At 37.5% G+C, this 24,633-nt stretch overlaps 9 non-coding genes across 9 annotated transcripts; all 9 read right to left on the bottom strand.

The window, feature by feature from the left end:
* Positions 1 to 18,665: 18,665 nt before the first annotated feature.
* TRNAN-AUU (transfer RNA asparagine (anticodon AUU)) lies at positions 18,666 to 18,739 on the bottom strand. Its single transcript has one exon. It is a non-coding gene; the product is annotated as a tRNA-Asn (tRNA).
* A 1,538-nt stretch (positions 18,740 to 20,277) lies between these two features.
* Positions 20,278 to 20,440, bottom strand: LOC135019592 (U1 spliceosomal RNA). The gene has a single exon (XR_010217131.1). It is a non-coding gene; the product is annotated as a U1 spliceosomal RNA (small nuclear RNA).
* Positions 20,441 to 20,592: 152 nt separating this feature from the next.
* LOC135019645 (U1 spliceosomal RNA) lies at positions 20,593 to 20,756 on the bottom strand. The gene has a single exon (XR_010217171.1). It is a non-coding gene; the product is annotated as a U1 spliceosomal RNA (small nuclear RNA).
* A 673-nt stretch (positions 20,757 to 21,429) lies between these two features.
* Positions 21,430 to 21,592, bottom strand: LOC135019602 (U1 spliceosomal RNA). The gene has a single exon (XR_010217141.1). It is a non-coding gene; the product is annotated as a U1 spliceosomal RNA (small nuclear RNA).
* Positions 21,593 to 21,744: 152 nt separating this feature from the next.
* LOC135019643 (U1 spliceosomal RNA) lies at positions 21,745 to 21,908 on the bottom strand. Its single transcript, XR_010217170.1, has one exon. It is a non-coding gene; the product is annotated as a U1 spliceosomal RNA (small nuclear RNA).
* A 671-nt stretch (positions 21,909 to 22,579) lies between these two features.
* On the bottom strand, positions 22,580 to 22,742 carry LOC135019587 (U1 spliceosomal RNA). Its single transcript, XR_010217126.1, has one exon. It is a non-coding gene; the product is annotated as a U1 spliceosomal RNA (small nuclear RNA).
* A 152-nt stretch (positions 22,743 to 22,894) lies between these two features.
* LOC135019663 (U1 spliceosomal RNA) lies at positions 22,895 to 23,058 on the bottom strand. Its single transcript, XR_010217188.1, has one exon. It is a non-coding gene; the product is annotated as a U1 spliceosomal RNA (small nuclear RNA).
* A 671-nt stretch (positions 23,059 to 23,729) lies between these two features.
* On the bottom strand, positions 23,730 to 23,892 carry LOC135019570 (U1 spliceosomal RNA). The gene has a single exon (XR_010217110.1). It is a non-coding gene; the product is annotated as a U1 spliceosomal RNA (small nuclear RNA).
* Positions 23,893 to 24,044: 152 nt separating this feature from the next.
* Positions 24,045 to 24,208, bottom strand: LOC135019642 (U1 spliceosomal RNA). The gene has a single exon (XR_010217169.1). It is a non-coding gene; the product is annotated as a U1 spliceosomal RNA (small nuclear RNA).
* Positions 24,209 to 24,633: the final 425 nt, after the last annotated feature.

Raw genomic sequence — 24,633 nt, 5'->3', positions numbered from 1 at the left:
CAACCTTTTGGTTAATAGCCGTACATACTAACTGATTGCGCCACAGAGACACTTTGCAAAATTCCATACTGACAAAGGCTAATAAGCATTCATCTAAAACGTTTCCTAGCAAAACTTTAAAAAGTCAATAATCTGGAGAGTTTTTGTAAGATGTTTCTTCCATCAACCAACGAAGAAACACATTGGTACTTTCCCATGATGAGTGAGTGCTTCAGGATCTCTTGCACTTACATGTGCAGCAGAGTACTGCAATGGAAGCATGCTGGGCCCATAACCCAGAGGTAGGCAGATTGAAACTATCCTCTGCTATATGCATTTTTTTTTTGTTAATTAAAGTAATCCAAAACTGGGATTGATATTTTGTCTCTTTTATTTTTACTTAAAGTACAATAACTTTTACCATTTTAATTTGTTTTAATAGTATATTGACAGTATTGTTTTCTTTCAAAAATCCACTTCATTTTCTTTACCCTATTATTAAAATGGTAATTGACAAAAACAAACTACATTGTCACCAGAAGAGCAATACAAAATGTACAAGTGATATATTAAATTCATCTTTCCAGCTTGAATTTCAATGATGCATTGGGTCAACAATTTTGTGAGAAACATCTTCACCCTTAAATAAAGATTTTCTTAATTCCTTACCTGTGTGCTAATTAGATATCACCTTGTTTTCACATTAAACAGACTTCCACATGAGAAAGCAGCAAGGATGCAGTGGCGTTAATGTTTCCTGGTGTCAACTTGTATTATTTCAGTAGACATTGAAATGAGGATGCATCTTGCTGCCTTTCCAATGAAGCAAGTTTAATTTAGTAATAGGTGAAAAACCATCCTTACAAAGGTGTTAATCAGAGACTTGGCTTTGTGGACACTTTTCAGAGAACAAATTTGTTAGCATAAAAATAAAGCCAGAAAATGAAGAGCTGTTTAATCACTCAATTGGATTTTTCTGCCAGCATATTTTTTTTCTCTGCAACCCACTGCTAAATTGTGCTTCCTAGCTGTTTGTTATAAAATCACTGAATCAAATCTAACTCTGATTACATCAGAGAAGGCCAGGTACCCTACACAATAACAGGGGGTATGAAATTTGACTTGTCTACTTAAAGATCACCAAAATCTGATAACAAGGTCAATTAGGTCCCTGGGTGGGATTGAACCACCAACCTTTTGGTTAATAGCCGTACACACTAACTGATTGCGCCACGGAGACACTTTGCAAAAGTACATACTGACAAATGCTAATAAGCATTCATCTAAAACGTTTCCTAGAAAAACTTAAAAAAGTCAATAATCTGGAGAGTTTTTGTAAGATGTTTCTTCTATCAACCAACGAAGAAACACATTGGTACTTTCCCATGATGAGAGAGTGCTTCAGGATCTCTTGCACTAACATGTGCAGCAGAGTACAGCAATGGAAGCATGCTGGGCCCATAACCCAGAGGTAGGCAGATTGAAACTATCCTCTGCTATATGCATTTTTTTTTGTTAATTAAAGTAATCCAAAACTGGGATTGATATTTTGGCTCTTTTATTTTTACTTAAAGTACAATAACTTTTACCATTTTAATTTGTTTTAATAGTATATTGACAGTATTGTTTTCTTTCAAAAATCCACTTCATTTTCTTTACCCTATTATTAAAATGGTAATTGACAAAAACAAACTACATTGTCACCAGAAGAGCAATACAAAATGTACAAGTGATATATTAAAATCATCTTTCCAGCTTGAATTTCAATGATGCATTGGGGCAACGATTTTGTGAGAAACATCTTCACCCTTAAATAAAGATTTTCTTAATTCCTTACCTGTGTGCTAATTAGATATCACCTTGTTTTCACATTAAACAGACTTCCACATGAGAAAGCAGCAAGGATGCAGTGGCGTTAATGTTTCCTGGTGTCAACCTGTATTATTTCAGTAGACATTGAAATGAGGATGCATCTTGCTGCCTTTCCAATGAAGCAAGTTTAATTTAGTAATAGGTGAAAAACCATCCCTACAAAGGTGTTAATCAGAGACTTTGCTTTGTGGACACTTTTCAGAGAACAAATTTGTTAGCATAAAAATAAAGCCAGAAAATGAAGAGCTGTTTAATCACTCAATTGGATTTTTCTGCCAGCATATTTCTTTTTCTCTGCAACCCACTGCTAAATTGTGCTTCCTAGCTGTTTTTATAAAATCACTGAATCAAATCTAACTCTGATTACATCAGAGAAGGCCAGGTACCCTACACCATAACAGGGGGTTTGAAATTTTGACTTGTCTACTTAAAGATCACCAAAACCTGATCACAAGGTCAATTACGTCCCTGGGTGGGATTGAACCACCAACCTTTTGGTTAATAGCCGTACACACTAACTAATTGCGCCACAGAGACACATTGCAAAAGTATATACTGACAAGGGCTAACAAGCATTCATCTAAAACGTTTCCTAGAAAAACTTTAAAAAGTCAATAATCTGGAGAGTTTTTGTAAGATGTTTCTTCCATCAACCAACGAAGAAACACATTGGTACTTTCCCATGATGAGTGAGTGCTTCAGGATCTCTTGCACTTACATGTGCAGCAGAGTACAGCAATGGAAGCATGCTGGGCCCATAACCCAGAGGTAGGCAGATTGAAACTATCCTTTGCTATATGCTTTTTTTTTTGTTAATTAAAGTAATCCAAAACTGGGATTGATATTTTGGCTCTTTTATTTTTACTTAAAGTACAATAACTTTTACCATTTTAATTTGTTTTAATAGTATATTGACAGTATTGTTTTCTTTCAAAAATCCACTTAATTTTCTTTACCCTATTATTAAAATGGTAATTGACAAAAACAAACTACATTGTCACCAGAAGAGCAATACAAAATGTACAAGTGATATATTAAAATCATCTTTCCAGCTTGAATTTCAATGATGCATTGGGGCAACGATTTTGTGAGAAACATCTTCACCCTTAAATAAAGATTTTCTTAATTCCTTACCTGTGTGATAATTAGATATCACCTTGTTTTCGCATTAAACAGACTTCCACATGAGAAAGCAGCAAGGATGCAGTGGCGTTAATGTTTCCTGGTGTCAACTTGTATTATTTCAGTAGACATTGAAATGAGGATGCATCTTGCTGCCTTTCCAATGAAGCAAGTTTAATTTAGTAATAGGTGAAAAACCATCCTTACAAAGGTGTTAATCAGAGACTTGGCTTTGTGGACACTTTTCAGAGAACAAATTTGTTAGCATAAAAATAAAGCAAGAAAATGAAGAGCTGTTTAATCACTCAATTGGATTTTTCTGCCAGCATATTTTTTTTCTCTGCAAACCACTGCTAAATTGTGCTTCCTAGCTGTTTTTATAAAATCAATGAATCAAATCTAACTCTGATTACATCAGAGAAGGCCAGGTACCCTACACCATAAGAGGGGGTTTGAAATTTTGACTTGTCTACTTAAAGATCACCAAAATCTGATAACAAGATCAATTACATCCCTGGGTGGGATTGAACCACCAACCTTTTAGTTAATAGCCATACACACTAACTGATTGCGCCACAAAGACACTTTGCGAAAGGGCATACTGACAAAGGCTAATAAGCATTCATCTAAAACGTTTCCTAGAAAAACTTTAAAAAGTCAATAATCTGGAGAGTTTTTGTAAGATGTTTCTTCCATCAACCAACGAAGAAACACATTGGTACTTTCCCATGATGAGTGAGTGCTTCAGGATCTCTTGCACTTACATGTGCAGCAGAGTACAGCAATGGAAGCATGCTGGGCCCATAACCCAGAAGTAGGCAGATTGAAACTATCCTTTGCTATATGCTTTTTTTTTTGTTAATTAAAGTAATCCAAAACTGGGATTGATATTTTGGCTCTTTTATTTTTACTTAAAGTACAATAACTTTTACCATTTTAATTTGTTTTAATAGTATATTGACAGTATTGTTTTCTTTCAAAAATCCACTTAATTTTCATTACCCTATTATTAAAATGGTAATTGACAAAAACAAACTACATTGTCACCAGAAGAGCAATACAAAATGTACAAGTGATATATTAAAATCATCTTTCCAGCTTGAATTTCAATGATGCGTTGGGGCAACGATTTTGTGAGAAACATCTTCACCCTTAAATAAAGATTTTCTTAATTCCTTACCTGTGTGATAATTAGATATCACCTTGTTTTCGCATTAAACAGACTTCCACATGAGAAAGCAGCAAGGATGCAGTGGCGTTAATGTTTCCTGGTGTCAACTTGTATTATTTCAGTAGACATTGAAATGAGGATGCATCTTGCTGCCTTTCCAATGAAGCAAGTTTAATTTAGTAATAGGTGAAAAACCATCCCTACAAAGGTGTTAATCAGAGACTTGGCTTTGTGGACACTTTTCAGAGAACAAATTTGTTAGCATAAAAATAAAGCCAGAAAATGAAGAGCTGTTTAATCACTCAATTGGATTTTTTTTGCCAGCATATTTTTTTTCTCTGCAACCCACTGCTAAATTGTGCTTCCTAGCTGTTTTTTATAAAATCACTGAATCAAATCTAACTCTGATTACATCAGAGAAGGCCAGGTACCCTACACAATAAGAGGGGGTTTGACATTTTGACTTGTCTACTTAAATATCACCAAAATCTGATCACAAGGTCAATTACGTCCCTGGGTGGGATTGAACCACCAACCTATTGGTTAATAGTCGAACACACTAACCGATCGCGCCACAGAGACACTTTGCAAAAAGTACATACTGACAAAGGCTAATAAGCATACATCTAGAACGTTTCCTAGAAAAACATTAAAAAATAAATAATCTGGAGAGTTTTTGTAAGATGTTTCTTCCATCAACCAACGAATAAACACATTGGTACTTTCCCATGATGAGTGAGTGCTTCAGGATCTCTTGCACTTACATGTGCAGCAGAGTACTGCAATGGAAGCATGCTGGACCCATAACCCAGAGGTAGGCAGATTGAAACTATCCTTTGCTATATGCATTTTTTTTGTTAATTTAAGTAATCAAAACTGGGATTGATATTTTTGCTCTTTTATTTTTACTTAAAGTACAATAACTTTTACCATTTTAATTTGTTTTAATAGTTTATTGACAGTATAGTTTTCTTTCAAAAATCCACTTAATTTTCTTTACCCTATTATTAAAATGGTAATTGACAAAAAAAACTACATTGTCACCAGAAGAGCAATACAAAATGTACAAGTGATATATTAAAATCATCTTTCCAGCTTGAATTTCAATGATGCATTGGGGCAACAATTTTGTGAGAAACATCTTCACCCTTAAATAAAGATTTTCGTAATTCCTTACCTGTGTGCTAATTAGATATCACCTTGTTTTCACATTAAACAGACTTCCACATGAGAAAGCAGCAAGGATGCAGTGGCGTTAATGTTTCCTGGTGTCAACCTGTATTATTTCAGTAGACATTGAAATGAGGATGCATCTTGCTGCCTTTCCAATGAAGCAAGTTTAATTTAGTAATAGGTGAAAAACCATCCCTACAAAGGTGTTAATCAGAGACTTGGCTTTGTGGACACTTTTCAGAGAACAAATTTGTTAGCATAAAAATAAAGCCAGAAAATGAAGAGCTGTTTAATAACGCAATTTGATTTTTTTGCCAGCATATTTTTTTTTCTCTGCAACCCACTGCTAAATTGTGCTTCCTAGATGTTTTTATAAAATCATTGAATCAAATCTAACTCTGATTACATCAGAGAAGGCCAGGTACCCTACACAATAACAGGGGGTATTAAATTTGACATGTCTACTTAAAGATCACCAAAATCTGATAACAAGGTCAATTACGTCCCTGGGTGGGATTGAACCACCAACCTTTTGGTTAATAGCCGTACACACTAACTGATTGCGCCACAGAGACACTTTGCAAAAGTCCATACTGACAAATCCTAATAAGCATTCATCTAAAACGTTTCCTAGAAAAACTTAAAAAAAGTCAATAATCTGGAGAGTTTTTGTAAGATGTTTCTTCTATCAACCAACGAAGAAACACATTGGTACTTTCCCATGATGAGTGAGTGCTTCAGGATCTCTTGCACTTACATGTGCAGCAGAGTACTGCAATGGAAGCATGCTGGGCCCATAACCCAGAGGTAGGCAGATTGAAACTATCCTCTGCTATATGCATTTTTTTTTGTTAATTAAAGTAATCCAAAACTGGGATTGATATTTTGGCTCTTTTATTTTTACTTAAAGTACAATAACTTTTACCATTTTAATTTGTTTTAATAGTATATTGACAGTATTGTTTTCTTTCAAAAATCCACTTAATTTTCTTTACCCTATTATTAAAATGGTAATTGACAAAAATAAACTACATTGTCACCAGAAGAGCAATACAAAATGTACAAGTGATATATTAAAATCATCTTTCCAGCTTGAATTTCAATGATGCATTGGGGCAACGATTTTGTGAGAAACATCTTCACCCTTAAATAAAGATTTTCTTAATTCCTTACCTGTGTGCTAATTAGATATCACCTTGTTTTCACATTAAACAGACTTCCACATGAGAAAGCAGCAAGGATGCAGTGGCGTTAATGTTTCCTGGTGTCAACCTGTATTATTTCAGTAGACATTGAAATGAGGATGCATCTTGCTGCCTTTCCAATGAAGCAAGTTTAATTTAGTAATAGGTGAAAAACCATCCCTACATAGGTGTTAATCAGAGACTTTGCTTTGTGGACACTTTTCAGAGAACAAATTTGTTAGCATAAAAATAAAGCCAGAAAATGAAGAGCTGTTTAATCACTCAATTGGATTTTTCTGCCAGCATATTTCTTTTTCTCTGCAACCCACTGCTAAATTGTGCTTCCTAGCTGTTTTTATAAAATCACTGAATCAAATCTTACTCTGATTACATCAGAGAAGGCCAGGTACCCTACACAATAAGAGGGGGTTTGAAATTTTGACTTGTCTACTTAAATATCACCAAAATCTGATCACAAGGTCAATTACGTCCCTGGGTGGGATTGAACCACCAACCTTTTGGTTAATAGTCGAACACACTAACCGATCGCGCCACAGAGACACTTTGCAAAAAGTATATACTGACAAAGGCTAATAAGCATACATCTAGAACGTTTCCTAGAAAAACATTAAAAAATAAATAATCTGGAGAGTTTTTGTAAGATGTTTCTTCCATCAACCAACGAATAAACACATTGGTACTTTCCCATGATGAGTGAGTGCTTCAGGATCTCTTGCACTTACATGTGCAGCAGAGTACTGCAATGGAAGCATGCTGGACCCATAACCCAGAGGTAGGCAGATTGAAACTATCCTTTGCTATATGCATTTTTGTTTTGTTAATTTAAGTAATCAAAACTGGGATTGATATTTTTGCTCTTTTATTTTTACTTAAAGTACAATAACTTTTACCATTTTAATTTGTTTTAATAGTATATTGACAGTATAGTTTTCTTTCAAATATCCACTTAATTTTCTTTACCCTATTATTAAAATGGTAATTGACAAAAACAAACTACATTGTCACCAGAAGAGCAATACAAAATGTACAAGTGATATATTAAAATCATCTTTCCAGCTTGAATTTCAATGATGCATTGGGGCAACGATTTTGTGAGAAACATCTTCACCCTTAAATAAAGATTTTCTTAATTCCTTACCTGTGTGATAATTAGATATCACCTTGTTTTCGCATTAAACAGACTTCCACATGAGAAAGCAGCAAGGATGCAGTGGCGTTAATGTTTCCTGGTGTCAACTTGTATTATTTCAGTAGACATTGAAATGAGGATGCATCTTGCTGCCTTTCCAATGAAGCAAGTTTAATTTAGTAATAGGTGAAAAACCATCCTTACAAAGGTGTTAATCAGAGACTTGGCTTTGTGGACACTTTTCAGAGAACAAATTTGTTAGCATAAAAATAAAGCCAGAAAATGAAGAGCTGTTTAATCACTCAATTGGATTTTTCTGCCAGCATATTTTTTTTCTCTGCAAACCACTGCTAAATTGTGCTTCCTAGCTGTTTTTATAAAATCAATGAATCAAATCTAACTCTGATTACATCAGAGAAGGCCAGGTACCCTACACCATAAGAGGGGGTTTGAAATTTTGACTTGTCTACTTAAAGATCACCAAAATCTGATAACAAGATCAATTACATCCCTGGGTGGGATTGAACCACCAACCTTTTAGTTAATAGCCATACACACTAACTGATTGCGCCACAAAGACACTTTGCGAAAGGGCATACTGACAAAGGCTAATAAGCATTCATCTAAAACGTTTCCTAGAAAAACTTTAAAAAGTCAATAATCTGGAGAGTTTTTGTAAGATGTTTCTTCTATCAACCAACGAAGAAACACATTGGTACTTTCCCATGATGAGTGAGTGCTTCAGGATCTCTTGCACTTACATGTGCAGCAGAGTACAGCAATGGAAGCATGCTGGGCCCATAACCCAGAGGTAGGCAGATTGAAACTATCCTTTGCTATATGCTTTTTTTTTGTTAATTAAAGTAATCCAAAACTGGGATTGATATTTTGGCTCTTTTATTTTTACTTAAAGTACAATAACTTTTACCATTTTAATTTGTTTTAATAGTATATTGACAGTATTGTTTTCTTTCAAAAATCCACTTAATTTTCATTACCCTATTATTAAAATGGTAATTGACAAAAACAAACTACATTGTCACCAGAAGAGCAATACAAAATGTACAAGTGATATATTAAAATCATCTTTCCAGCTTGAATTTCAATGATGCATTGGGGCAACGATTTTGTGAGAAACATCTTCACCCTTAAATAAAGATTTTCTTAATTCCTTACCTGTGTGCTAATTAGATATCACCTTGTTTTCGCATTAAACAGACTTCCACATGAGAAAGCAGCAAGGATGCAGTGGCGTTAATGTTTCCTGGTGTCAACCTGTATTATTTCAGTAGACATTGAAATGAGGATGCATCTTGCTGCCTTTCCAATGAAGCAAGTTTAATTTAGTAATAGGTGAAAAACCATCCCTACAAAGGTGTTAATCAGAGACTTTGCTTTGTGGACACTTTTCAGAGAACAAATTTGTTAGCATAAAAATAAAGCCAGAAAATGAAGAGCTGTTTAATCACTCAATTGGATTTTTCTGCCAGCATATTTCTTTTTCTCTGCAACCCACTGCTAAATTGTGCTTCCTAGCTGTTTTTATAAAATCACTGAATCAAATCTAACTCTGATTACATCAGAACAGGCCAGGTACCCTACACCCTAACAGGGGGTTTGAAATTTTGACTTGTCTACTTAAAGATCACCAAAATCTGATAACAAGGTCAATTACGTACCTGGGTGGGATTGAACCACCAACCTTTTGGTTAATAGCCGTACACACTAACTAATTGCGCCACAGAGACACATTGCAAAAGTATATACTGACAAGGGCTAATAAGCATTCATCTAAAACGTTTCCTAGAAAAACTTTAAAAAGTCAATAATCTGGAGAGTTTTTGTAAGATGTTTCTTCCATCAACCAACGAAGAAACACATTGGTACTTTCCCATGATGAGTGAGTGCTTCAGGATCTCTTGCACTTACATGTGCAGCAGAGTACAGCAATGGAAGCATGCTGGGCCCATAACCCAGAGGTAGGCAGATTGAAACTATCCTTTGCTATATGCTTTTTTTTTGTTAATTAAAGTAATCCAAAACTGGGATTGATATTTTGGCTCTTTTATTTTTACTTAAAGTACAATAACTTTTACCATTTTAATTTGTTTTAATAGTATATTGACAGTATTGTTTTCTTTCAAAAATCCACTTAATTTTCTTTACCCTATTATTAAAATGGTAATTGACAAAAACAAACTACATTGTCACCAGAAGAGCAATACAAAATGTACAAGTGATATATTAAAATCATCTTTCCAGCTTGAATTTCAATGATGCATTGGGGCAACGATTTTGTGAGAAACATCTTCACCCTTAAATAAAGATTTTCTTAATTCCTTACCTGTGTGCTAATTAGATATCACCTTGTTTTCACATTAAACAGACTTCCACATGAGAAAGCAGCAAGGATGCAGTGGCGTTAATGTTTCCTGGTGTCAACCTGTATTATTTCAGTAGACATTGAAATGAGGATGCATCTTGCTGCCTTTCCAATGAAGCAAGTTTAATTTAGTAATAGGTGAAAAACCATCCTTACAAAGGTGTTAATCAGAGACTTGGCTTTGTGGACACTTTTCAGAGAACAAATTTGTTAGCATAAAAATAAAGCCAGAAAATGAAGAGCTGTTTAATCACTCAATTGGATTTTTCTGCCAGCATATTTTTTTTCTCTGTAACCCACTGCTAAATTGTGCTTCCTAGCTGTTTTTTTATAAAATCACTGAATCAAATCTAACTCTGATTACATCAGAGAAGGCCAGGTAGCCTACACAATAAGAGGGGGTTTGAAATTTTGACTTGTCTACTTAAATATCACCAAAATCTGATCACAAGGTCAATTACGTCCCTGGGTGGGATTGAACCACCAACCTTTTGGTTAATAGTCGAACACACTAACCGATCGCGCCACAGAGATACTTTGCAAAAAGTACATACTGACAAAGGCTAATAAGCATACATCTAGAACGTTTCCTAGAAAAACATTAAAAAATAAATAATCTGGAGAGTTTTTGTAAGATGTTTCTTCCATCAACCAACGAATAAACACATTGGTACTTTCCCATGATGAGTGAGTGCTTCAGGATCTCTTGCACTTACATGTGCAGCAGAGTACTGCAATGGAAGCATGCTGGACCCATAACCCAGAGGTAGGCAGATTGAAACTATCCTTTGCTATATGCATTTTTTTTTGTTAATTTAAGTAATCAAAACTGGGATTGATATTTTTGCTCTTTTATTTTTACTTAAAGTACAATAACTTTTACCATTTTAATTTGTTTTAATAGTATATTGACAGTATAGTTTTCTTTCAAAAATCCACTTAATTTTCTTTACCCTATTATTAAAATTGTAATTGACAAAAAAAACTACATTGTCACCAGAAGAGCAATACAAAATGTACAAGTGATATATTAAAATCATCTTTCCAGCTTGAATTTCAATGATGCATTGATGCAACAATTTTGTGAGAAACATCTTCACCCTTAAATAAAGATTTTCGTAATTCCTTACCTGTGTGCTAATTAGATATCACCTTGTTTTCACATTAAACAGACTTCCACATGAGAAAGCAGCAAGGATGCAGTGGCATTAATGTTTCCTGGTTTCAACCTGTATTATTTCAGTAGACATTGAAATGAGGATGCATCTTGCTGCCTTTCCAATGAAGCAAGTTTAATTTAGTAATAGGTGAAAAACCATCCGTACAAAGGTGTTAATCAGAGACTTGGCTTTGTGGACACTTTTCAGAGAACAAATTTGTTAGCATAAAAATAAAGCCAGAAAATGAAGAGCTGTTTAATCACGCAATTTGATTTTTTTGCCAGCATATTTCTTTTTCTCTGCAACCCACTGCTAAATTGTGCTTCCTAGATGTTTTTATAAAATCATTGAATCAAATCTAACTCTGATTACATCAGAGAAGGCCAGGTACCCTACACAATAACAGGGGGTATGAAATTTGACTTGTCTACTTAAAGATCACCAAAATCTGATAACAAGGTCAATTACGTCCCTGGGTGGGATTGAACCACCAACCTTTTGGTTAATAGCCGTACACACTAACTGATTGCGCCACAGAGACAATTTGCAAAAGTACATACTGACAAATGCTAATAAGCATTCATCTAAAACGTTTCCTAGAAAAACTTAAAAAAGTCAATAATCTGGAGAGTTTTTGTAAGATGTTTCTTCTATCAACCAACGAAGAAACACATTGGTACTTTCCCATGATGAGTGAGTGCTTCAGGATCTCTTGCACTTACATGTGCAGCAGAGTACAGCAATGGAAGCATGCTGGGCCCATAACCCAGAGGTAGGCAGATTGAAACTATCCTCTGCTATATGCATTTTTTTTTGTTAATTAAAGTAATCCAAAACTGGGATTGATATTTTGGCTCTTTTATTTTTACTTAAAGTACAATAACTTTTACCATTTTAATTTGTTTTAATAGTATATTGACAGTATTGTTTTCTTTCAAAAATCCACTTCATTTTCTTTACCCTATTATTAAAATGGTAATTGACAAAAACAAACTACATTGTCACCAGAAGAGCAATACAAAATGTACAAGTGATATATTAAAATCATCTTTCCAGCTTGAATTTCAATGATGCATTGGGGCAACAATTTTGTGAGAAACATCTTCACCCTTAAATAAAGATTTTCTTAATTCCTTACCTGTGTGCTAATTAGATATCACCTTGTTTTCACATTAAACAGACTTCCACATGAGAAAGCAGCAAGGATGCAGTGGCGTTAATGTTTCCTGGTGTAAACCTGTATTATTTCAGTAGACATTGAAATGAGGATGCATCTTGCTGCCTTTCCAATGAAGCAAGTTTAATTTAGTAATAGGTGAAAAACCATCCCTACAAAGGTGTTAATCAGAGACTTTGCTTTGTGGACACTTTTCAGAGAACAAATTTGTTAGCATAAAAATAAAGCCAGAAAATGAAGAGCTGTTTAATCACTCAATTGGATTTTTCTGCCAGCATATTTCTTTTTCTCTGCAACCCACTGCTAAATTGTGCTTCCTAGCTGTTTTTATAAAATCACTGAATCAAATCTAACTCTGATTACATCAGAGAAGGCCAGGTAACCTACACCATAACAGGGGGTTTGAAATTTTGACTTGTCTACTTAAAGATCACCAAAATCTGATCACAAGGTCAATTACGTCCCTGGGTGTGATTGAACCACCAACCTTTTGGTTAGTAGCCGTACACACTAACTGATTGCGCCACAGAGACACTTTGCAGAAGTAAATACTGACAAAGGCTAATAAGCATTCATCTAGAACGTTTCCTAGAAAAACTTTAAAAAGTCAATAATCTGGAGAGTTTTTGTAAGATGTTTCTTCCATCAACCAACGAAGAAACACATTGGTACTTTCCCATGATGAGTGAGTGCTTCAGGATCTCTTGCACTTACATGTGCAGCAGAGTACAGCAATGGAAGCATGCTGGGCCCATAACCCAGAGGTAGGCAGATTGAAACTATCCTTTGCTATATGCTTTTTTTTTTGTTAATTAAAGTAATCCAAAACTGGGATTGATATTTTGGCTCTTTTATTTTTACTTAAAGTACAATAACTTTTACCATTTTAATTTGTTTTAATAGTATATTGACAGTATTGTTTTCTTTCAAAAATCCACTTAATTTTCTTTACCCTATTATTAAAATGGTAATTGACAAAAACAAACTACATTGTCACCAGAAGAGCAATACAAAATGTACAAGTGATATATTAAAATCATCTTTCCAGCTTGAATTTCAATGATGCATTGGGGCAACGATTTTGTGAGAAACATCTTCACCCTTAAATAAAGATTTTCTTAATTCCTTACCTGTGTGATAATTAGATATCACCTTGTTTTCGCATTAAACAGACTTCCACATGAGAAAGCAGCAAGGATGCAGTGGCGTTAATGTTTCCTGGTGTCAACTTGTATTATTTCAGTAGACATTGAAATGAGGATGCATCTTGCTGCCTTTCCAATGAAGCAAGTTTAATTTAGTAATAGGTGAAAAACCATCCTTACAAAGGTGTTAATCAGAGACTTGGCTTTGTGGACACTTTTCAGAGAACAAATTTGTTAGCATAAAAATAAAGCCAGAAAATGAAGAGCTGTTTAATCACTCAATTGGATTTTTCTGCCAGCATATTTTTTTTCTCTGCAAACCACTGCTAAATTGTGCTTCCTAGCTGTTTTTATAAAATCAATGAATCAAATCTAACTCTGATTACATCAGAGAAGGCCAGGTACCCTACACCATAAGAGGGGGTTTGAAATTTTGACTTGTCTACTTAAAGATCACCAAAATCTGATAACAAGATCAATTACATCCCTGGGTGGGATTGAACCACCAACCTTTTAGTTAATAGCCGTACACACTAACTGATTGCGCCACAGAGACACTTTGCGAAAGGGCATACTGACAAAGGCTAATAAGCATTCATCTAAAACGTTTCCTAGAAAAACTTTAAAAAGTCAATAATCTGGAGAGTTTTTGTAAGATGTTTCTACCATCAACCAATGAAGAAACACATTGGTACTTTCCCATGATGAGTGAGTGCTTCAGGATCTCTTGCACTTACATGTGCAGCAGAGTACAGCAATGGAAGCATGCTGGGCTCATAACCCAGAGGTAGGCAGATTGAAACTATCCTCTGCTGTATGCTTTTTTTTTTTTTATTAAAGTAATCCAAAACTGGGATTGATATTTTGGCTCTTTTATTTTTACTTAAAGTACAATAACTTTTACCATTTTAATTTGTTTTAATAGTATATTGACAGTATTGTTTTCTTTCAAAAATCCACTTAATTTTCTTTACCCTATTATTAAAATGGTAATTGACAAAAACAAACTACATTGTCACCAGAAGAGCAATACAAAATGTACAAGTGATATATTAAAATCATCTTTCCAGCTTGAATTTCAATGATGCATTGGGGCAACGATTTTGTGAGAAACATCTTCACCCTTAAATAAAGATTTTCTTAATTCCTTACCTGTGTGATAATTAGATATCACCTTGTTTTCGCATTAAACAGACTTCCACATGAGAAAGCAGCAAGGATGCAGTGGCGTTAATGTTTCCTGGTGTCAACTTGTATTATTTCAGTAGACATTGAAATGAGGATGCATCTTGCTGCCTTTCCAATGAAGCAAGTTTAATTTAGTAAAAGGTGAAAAACCATCCCTACACAGGTGTTAATCAGAGACTTGGCTTTGTGGACACTTTTCAGAGAACAAATTTGTTAGCATAAAAATAAAGCCAGAAAATGAAGAGCTGTTTAATCACTCAATTGGATTTTTTTTTGCCAGCATATTTTTTTTCTCTGCAACCCACTGCTAAATTGTGCTTCCTAGCTGTTTTTTATAAAATCACTGAATCAAATCTAACTCTGATTACATCAGAGAAGGCCAGGTACCCTACACAATAAGAGGGGGTTTGAAATTTTGACTTGTCTACTTAAATATCACCAAAATCTGATCACAAGGTCAATTACGTTCCTGGGTGGGATTGAACCACCAACCTTTTGGTTAATAGCCTTACACACTAACCAATTGCACCACAGAGAAAAAGTACATACTGACAAAGGCTAATAAGCATTCATCAAGAACGTTTCCTAGAAAAACTTTAAAAAGTCAATAATCTGGAGAGTTTTTGTAAGATGTTTCTTCCATCAACCAATGAAGAAACACATTGGTACTTTCCCATGATGAGTGAGTGCTTCAGGATCTCTTGCACTTACATGTGCAGCAGAGTACTGCAATGGAAGCATGCTGGGCCCATAACCCAGAGATAGGCAGATTGAAACTATCCTTTGCTATATGCATTTTTTTTGTTAATTAAAGTAATCCAAAACTGGGATTGATATTTTTGCTCTTTTATTTTTACTTAAAGTACAATAACTTTTACCATTTTAATTTGTTTTAATAGTATATTGACAGTATTGTTTTCTTTCAAAAATCCACTTTATTTTCTTTACCCTATTATTAAAATGGTAATTGACAAAAACAAACTACATTGTCACCAGAAGAGCAATACAAAATGTACAAGTGATATATTAAAATCATCTTTCCAGCTTGAATTTCAATGATGCATTGGGGCAACGATTTTGTGAGAAACATCTTCACCCTTAAATAAAGATTTTCTTAATTCCTTACCTGTGTGCTAATTAGATATCACCTTGTTTTCACATTAAACAGACTTCCACATGAGAAAGCAGCAAGGATGCAGTGGCGTTAATGTTTCCTGGTGTCAACCTGTATTATTTCAGTAGACATTGAAATGAGGATGCATCTTGCTGCCTTTCCAATGAAGCAAGTTTAATTTAGTAATAGGTGAAAAACCATCCCTACAAAGGTGTTAATCAGAGACTTGGCTTTGTGGACACTTTTCAGAGAACAAATTTGTTAGCATAAAAATAAACCAGAAAATGAAGAGCTGTTTAATCACTCAATTGGATTTTTTTGCCAGCATATTTTTTTTTCTCTGCAACCCACTGCTAAATTGTGATTCCTAGCTGTTTTTTATAAAATCACTGAATCAAATCTAACTCTGATAACATCAGAGAAGGCCAGGTACCCTACACAATAAGAGGGGGTTTGAAATTTTGACTTGTCTACTTAAATATCACCAAAATCTGATCACAAGGTCAATTACGTCCCTGGGTGGGATTGAACCACCAACCTTTTGGTTAATAGCCTTACACACTAACCAATTGCGCCACAGAGACACTTTGCAAAAGTACATACTGACAAAGGCTAATAAGCATTCATCTAGAACGTTTCCTAGAAAAACTTTAAAAAGTCAATAATCTGGAGAGTTTTTGTAAGATGTTTCTTCCATCAACCAATGAAGAAACACATTGGTACTTTCCCATGATGAGTGAGTGCTTCAGGATCTCTTGCACTTACATGTGCAGCAGAGTACTGCAATGGAAGCATGCTGGGCCCATAACCCAGAGGTAGGCAGATTGAAACTATCCTTTGCTATATGCATTTTTTTTTGTTAATTAAAGTAATCCAAAACTGGGATTGATATTTTGGCTCTTTTATTTTTACTTAAAGTACAATAACTTTTACCATTTTAATTTGTTTTGATAGTATATTGACAGTATTGTTTTATTTCAAAAATCCACTTAATTTTCTTTACCCTATTATTAAAATGGTAATTGACAAAAACAAACCACATTGTCACCAGAAGAGCAATACAAAATGTATAAGTGATATATTAAAATCATCTTTCCAGCTTGAATTTCAATGATGCATTGGGGCAACGATTTTGTGAGAAACATCTTCACCCTTAAATAAAGATTTTCTTAATTCCTTACCAGTGTGATAATTAGATATCACCTTGTTTTCACATTAAACAGACTTCCACGTGAGAAAGCAGCAAGGATGCAGTGGCATTAATGTTTCCTGGTGTCAACCTGTATTATTTCAGTAGACATTGAAATGAGGATGCATCTTGTTGCCTTTCCAATGAAGCAAGTTTAATTTAGTAATAGGTGAAAAACCATCCCTACAAAGGTGTTAATCAGAGACTTGGCTTTGTGGACACATTTCAGAGAACAAATTTGTTAGCATAAAAATAAAGCCAGAAAATGAAGAGCTGTTTAATCACTCAATTGTATTTTTTTGCCAGCATATTTTTTTTTATCTGCAACCCACTGCTAAATTGTGCTTCCTAGCTGTTTTTTATAAAATCACTGAATCAAATCTAACTCTGATTACATCAGAGAAGGCCAGGTACCCTACACAATAAGAGGGGGTTTGAAATTTTGACTTGTCTACTTAAATATCACCAAAATCTGATCACAAGGTCAATTACATTCCTGGGTGGGATTGAACCACCAACCTTTTGGTTAACAGCCTTACACACTAACCAATTGCACCACAGAGACACTTTGCAAAAGTACATACTGACAAAGGCTAATAAGCATTCATCTAGAACGTTTCCTAGAAAAACTTTAAAAAGTCAATAATCTGGAGAGTTTTTGTAAGATGTTTCTTCCATCAACCAATGAAGAAACACATTGGTACTTTCCCATGATGAGTGAGTGCTTCATGATCTCTTGCACTTACATGTGCAGCAGAGTACTGCAATGGAAGCATGCTGGGCCCATAACCCAGAGGTAGGCAGATTGAAACTATCCTTTGCTATATGCATTTTTTTTTGTTAATTAAAGTAATCCAAAACTGGGATTGATATTTTTGCTCTTTTATTTTTACTTAAAGTACAATAACTTTTACCATTTTAATTTGTTTTAATAGTATATTGACAGTATTGTTTTCTTTCAAAAATCCACTTAATTTTCTTTACCCTATTATTAAAATGGTAATTGACAAAAACAAACTACATTGTCACCAGAAGAGCAATACAAAATGTACAAGTGATATATTAAAATCATCTTTCCAGCTTGAATTTCAATGATGCATTGGGGCAACGATTTTGTGAGAAACATCTTCACCCTTAAATAAAGATTTTCTTAATTCCTTACCTGTGTGCTAATTAGATATCACCTTGTTTTCACATTAAACAGACTTCCACATGAGAAAGCAGCAAGGATGCAGTGGCGTTAATGTTTCCTGGTGTCAACCTGTATTATTTCAGTAGACATTGAAATGAGGATGCATCTTGCTGCCTTTCCAATGAAGCAAGTTTAATTTAGTAATAGGTGAAAAACCATCCTTACAAAGGTGTTAATCAGAGACTTGGCTTTGTGGACACTTTTCAGAGAACAAATTTGTTAGCATAAAAATAAAGCCAGAAAATGAAGAGCTGTTTAATCACTCAATTGGATTTTTCTGCCAGCATATTTTTTTTCTCTGCAACCTACTGCTAAATTGTGCTTCCTAGCTGTTTTTATAAAATCACTGAATCAAATCTAACTCTGATTACATCAGGGAAGGCCAGGTACCCACACCATAACAGGGGGTTTGAAATTTTGACTTGTCTACTTAAATATCACCAAAATCTACGCACAAGGTCAATTACATCCCTGGGTGGGATTGAACCACCAACCTTTTGGTTAATAGCCAAACACACTAACCGATTGCGCCACAGAGACACTTTGCAAAAAGTTCATACTGACAAAGGCTAATAAGCATTCACCTAGAACGTTTCCTAGAAAAACTTTAAAAAGTCAATAATCTGGAGAGTTTTTGTAAGATGTTTCTTCCATCAACCAACGAAGAAACACATTGGTACTTTCCCATGATGAGTGAGTGCTTCAGGATCTCTTGCACTTACATGTGCAGCAGAGTACTGCAATGGAAGCATGCTGGGCCGATAACCCAGAGGTAGGCAGATTGAAACTACCTCTGCTATATGCATTTTTTTTTAATTAAAGTAATCCAAAATTGGGATTGATATTTTAGCTCTTTTATTTTTACTTAAAGTACAATAACTTTTACCATTTTAATTTGTTTAATAGTATATTGACAGTATTGTTTTCTTTCAAAAATCCACTTAATTTTCTTTACCCTATTATTAAAATGGTAATTGACAAAAACAAACTACATTGTCACCAGAAGAGCAATACAAAATGTACAAGTGATATATTAAAACCATCTTTCCAGCTTGAATTTCAATGATGCATTGGGGCAACGATTTTGTGAGAAACATCTTCACCCTTAAATAAAGATTTTCTTAATTCCTTACCTGTATGCTAATTAGATATCACCTTGTTTTCACATTAAACAGACTTCCACATGAGAAAGCAGCAAGGATGCAGTGGCGTTAATGTTTCCTGGTGTCAACCTGTATTATTTCAGTAGATATTGAAATGACGATGCATCTTGCTGCCTTTCCAATGAAGCAAGTTTAATTTAGTAATAGGTGAAAAACCATCCCTACAAAGGTGTTAATCAGATACTTGGCTTTGTGGACACTTTTCAGAGAACAAATTTGTTAGCATAAAAATAAAGCCAGAAAATGAAAAGCTGTTTAATCACTCAATTGGATTTTTTTGCCAGCATATTTCTTTTTCTCTGCAACCCACTGCTAAATTGTGCTTCCTAGCTGTTTTTTTTTATAAAATCACTTAATCAAATCTAACTCTGATTACATCAGAGAAGGCCAGGTACCCTACACCACAAGAGGGGGTTTGAAATTTTGACTTGTCTACTTAAAGATCACCAAAATCTGATAACAAGGTAAATTACGTCCCTGGGTGGGATTGAACCACCAACCTTTTGGATAATAACCGAACACGCTAACTGATTGCGCCACAGTGACACTTTGCAAACGTACATTCTGACAAACGCTAATAAGCATTCATCTAGAACGTTTCCTAGAAAAACTTTAAAAAGTCAATAATCTGGAGAGTTTTTGTAAGATGTTTCTTCCATCAATCAACGAAGAACATTCAAGCTGATTTCTTGCAGCAGCTGGGCACTGTAACAGCTCCAGAGCTGCTCTGTAAGGCAACTAAAAGGGTGTGGGCCCTGCAGCACTACCTGTAGTTCGCATTGTGCGTTGGAAGGCACAAAGTAAGCAGACGGGAGAAGTCAGGATAGTGCGCAAGGGCATAGAAAGGAGCGGCTCAAGAAAAGAGAAGTGGAAACAGACAGCAAACTAGGCTGGAGAGAGACCTGAGACAAAGAGATCTGAATTATACGAGAGCCGACCAGGGGAAACACAAATTATGCAGTCGAGTTTCCCACATTTGGGGAAATCGCTGGAGCAGCACACACAGAGTGCAATGGGTGAGCCTTGCCCTGGGAGAAGCACCTTCATGATCATAGTATCTCACCTGGCAGGTAAGTAGGAGTTGGGCAAGAGCTGAGGAGGGTCGCTGCTCGGGCACCCCCCTGTCAAGTGAAGGAGATCCAACTGAGGCAGCACAAGAGAACTCTCGAAAGAAGAACAAGGCTAGAGGAAGATCTGAGACACAGAAATCTGGCTTTTACCAGAGCTGACCAGAGGAAAGCACAAACACAGTCCCCCACTACCACAAATAATGCAGTCGAGTTTCCCACATTTGGGGAAATCACAGGGGTCAGCATACCCAGAATGCAATGAATGAACCTCACCCTGGGAGAACAATCTTCATGACCATGGTATCTCCTATGCAAAATAAGTATGATTTGGGATAGGGCTGGGGAGGGCCGCTGCTCAGGCACATCTCTGTCAAGTAAAGGAGATTCAACTGAGGCAGCACAAGGGAACTCTCATCTGGGGACAACAACTGCAGGGAGAACACATATTTTCAGATGAACATGGGAGGGCAGAAGGCTGCCTAATACTGAAGCACCCCCAAACAACAAACCAAATGCAACAACTAGTACAAGCATTCCTGGGGGAAGGCCTGCAGCAGATGGATTTGCATATGGTAATGCCATCCAAGCAGTGGGTCAAAGTTGGCTTCAACCCTCGTCTGCATATCAAAAAAGAGAAAAGGGGCGTGCAGGGCATGGCGGCCTTTTGCGGCGCTTGGATGACCTCTAGTTCGCATTAAACACCTCCACCCTCCTTCGGTGTGGGGCTCATGTTGGCTATGCCCCAGCCCCTGAAGCATTCAAGCTGATTTCTTGCAGCAGCTGGGCACTGTAACAGCTCCAGAGCTGCTCTGTAAGGCAAGTAAAAGGGTGTGGGCCCTGCAGCACTACCTGTAGTTTGCATTGTGCATTGGAAGGCACAAAGTAAGCAGACGGGAGAAGTCAGGATAGTGCGCAAGGGCATAGAAGGGAGCGGCTCAAGAAAAGAGAAGTGGAAACAGACAGCAAACTATACTGGAGAGAGACCTGAGACAAAGAGATCTGAATTATACGAGAGCCGACCAGGGGAAACACAAATTATGCAGTCAAGTGTCCCACATTTGGGGAAATTGCAGGAGCAGCACACCCAGAGTGCAATGGGTGAGCCTTGCCCTGGGAGTAGCACCTTCATGATCATAGTATCTCACCTGGCAGGTAAATAGGAGTTGGGCTAGAGCTGGGGAGGGTCGCTGCTCGGGCACCCCCCTATCAAGTGAAGGAGATCCAACTAAGGCAGCACAAGGGAACTCTTGAAAGAGGAACAAGGCTAGAGGAAGATCTGAGACAAAGAAATCTGACTTTTACCAGAGCTGACCAGAGGAAAGCACAAACACAGTCCCCCACTACCACAAATAATGCAGTCGAGTTTCCCACATTTGGGGAAATCACAGGGGTCAGCATACCCAGAATGCAATGAATGAACCTCACCCTGGGAGAACAATCTTCATGACCATGGTATCTCCTATGCAAAATAAGTATGATTTGGGATAGGGCTGGTGAGGGCCGCTGCTCAGGCACATCTCTGTCAAGTAAAGGAGATTCAACTGAGGCAGCACAAGGGAACTCTCATCTGGGGACAACAACTGCAGGGAGAACACATATTTTCAGATGAACATGGGAGGGCAGAAGGCTGCCTAATACTGAAGCACCCCCAAACAACAAACCAAATGCAACAACTAGTACAAGCATTCCTGGGGGAAGGCCTGCAGCAGATGGATTTGCATATGGTGATGTCATCCAAGCAGTGGGTCAAAGTTGGCTTCAACCCTCGTCTGCATATGAAAAGAGAAAAGGGGCGTGCAGGGCATGGCGGCCTTTTGCGGCGCTTGGATGACCCCTAGTTCGCATTAAACACCTCCACCCTACTTCGGTGTGGGGCTCATGTTGGCTATGCCCCAGCCCATGAAGCATTCAAGCTGATTACTTGCAGCAGCTGGGCACTGTAATAGCTCCAGAGCTGCTCTGTAAGGCAAGTAAAAGGGTGTGGGCCCTGCAGCACTACCTGTAGTTCGCATTGTGCATTGGAAGGCACAAAGTAAGCAGATGGGAGAAGTCAAGATAATGCGCAAGGGCATAGAAGGGAGCGGCTCAAGAAAAGAGAAGTTGAAACAGACAGCAAACTAGGCTGGAGAGAGACCTGAGACAAACAGATCTGAATTATACGAGAGCTGACCAGGGTAAACACAAATTATGCAGTCAAGTTTCCCACATTTGGGGAAATCGCAGGAGCAGCACACCCAGAGTGCAATGGGTGAGCCTTGCCCTGGGAGAAGCACCTTCATGATCATAGTATCTCACTTGGCAGGTAAGTAGGAGTTGGGCTTGAGCTGGGGAGGGTTGATGCTAGGGCACCCCCCTGTCAAGTGAAGGAGATCCAACTGAGGCAGCACAAGGGAACTCTCGAAAGAAGAACAAGGCTAGAGGAAGATCTGAGACAAATAAATCTGACTTTTACCAGAGCTGACCAGAGGAAAGCACAAACACAGTCCCCCACTACCACAAATAATGCAGTCGAGTTTCCCACATTTGGGGAAATCATAGGAGTCAGCATACCCAGAATGCAATGAATGAACCTCACCCTGGGAGAACAATCTTCATGACCATGGTATCTCCTATGCAAAATAAGTATGATTTGGGATAGAGCTGGGGAGGGCCGCTGCTCAGGCACATCTCTGTCAAGTAAAGGAGATTCAACTGAGGCAGCACAAGGGAACTCTCATCTGGGGACAACAACTGCTGGGAGAACACATATTTTCAGATGAACATGGGAGGGCAGAAGGCTGCCTAATACTGAAGCACCCCCAAACAACAAACCAAATGCAACAACTAGTACAAGCATTCCTGGGGGAAGGCCTGCAGCAGATGGATTTGCATATGGTGATGTCATCCAAGCAGTGGGTCAAAGTTGGCTTCAACCCTCGTCTGCATATGAAAAGAAAAAAGGGATGTGCAGGGCATGGCGTCCTTTTGTGGCGCTTGGATGACCCCTAATTCACATTAAACATCTCCACTCTCCTTCGGTGTGGGGCTCATGTTGGCTATGCCCCAGCCCCTGAAGCATTCAAGATGATTTCTTGCAGCAGCTGGGCACTGTAACAGCTCCAGAGCTGTTCTGTAAAGCATGTAAAAGGGTGTGGGCCCTGCAGCACTACCTGTAGTATGCATTGTACGTTGGAAGGCACAAAGTAAGCAGACGGGAGAGGTCAGGATAGTGCGCAAGGGCATAGAAGGGAGCGGCTCAAGAAAAGAGAAGTGGAAACAGACAGCAAACTAGGCTGGAGAAAGACCTGAGACAAAGAGATCTGAATTATACGAGAGCCGACCAGAGGAAACACAAATTATGCAGTCAAGTTTCCCACATTTGGGGAAATCGCAGGAGCGGCACACCCAGAGTGCAATGGGTGAGCCTTGCCCTGGGAGAAGCACCTTCCTGATCATAGTATCTCACCTGGCAGGTAAGTAGGAGTTGGGCTAGAGCTGGGGAGGGACGCTGCTCGGGCACCCCCCTGTCAAGTGAAGGAGATCCAACTGAGGCAGCACAAGGGAACTCTCGAAAGAAGAACAAGGCTAGAGGAAGATCTGAGACAAAGAAATCTGACTTTTACCAGAGCTGAGCAGAGGAAAGCACAAACACAGTCCCCCACTACCACAAATAATGCAGTCGAGTTTCCCACATTTGGGGAAATCACAGGGGTCAGCATACCCAGAATGCAATGAATGAACCTCACCCTGGGAGAACAATCTTCATGACCATGGTATCTCCTATGCAAAATAAGTATGATTTGGGATAGGGCTGGGGAGGGCCGCTGCTCAGGCACATCTCTGTCAAGTAAAGGAGATTCAACTGAGGCAGCACAAGGGAACTCTCATCTGGGGACAACAACTGCAGGGAGAACACATTTTCAGATGAACATGGGAGGGCAGAAGGCTGCCTAATACTGAAGCACCCCCAAACAACAAACCAAATGCAACAACTAGTGCAAGCATTCCTGGGGGAAGGCCTGCAGCAGATTGATTTGCATATGGTAATGCCATCCAAGCAGTGGGTCAAAGTTGGCTTCAACCCTCGTCTGCATATGAAAAGAGAAAAGGGGCGTGCAGGGCATGGCGGCCTTTTGCGGCGCTTGGGTGACCCTTAGTTCGCATTAAACACCCCCACCCTCCTTCGGTGTGGGGCTCATGTTGGCAATGCCCCAGCCCCTGA

This window comes from Pseudophryne corroboree, unplaced genomic scaffold (assembly GCF_028390025.1).
Source record: "Pseudophryne corroboree isolate aPseCor3 unplaced genomic scaffold, aPseCor3.hap2 scaffold_336, whole genome shotgun sequence".
Classification (NCBI taxonomy): Eukaryota; Metazoa; Chordata; class Amphibia; order Anura; family Myobatrachidae; genus Pseudophryne; species Pseudophryne corroboree.
The sequence above is the reverse complement of the archived record's forward strand: the minus strand, read 5'-3'. Positions and strand labels throughout refer to the sequence as shown.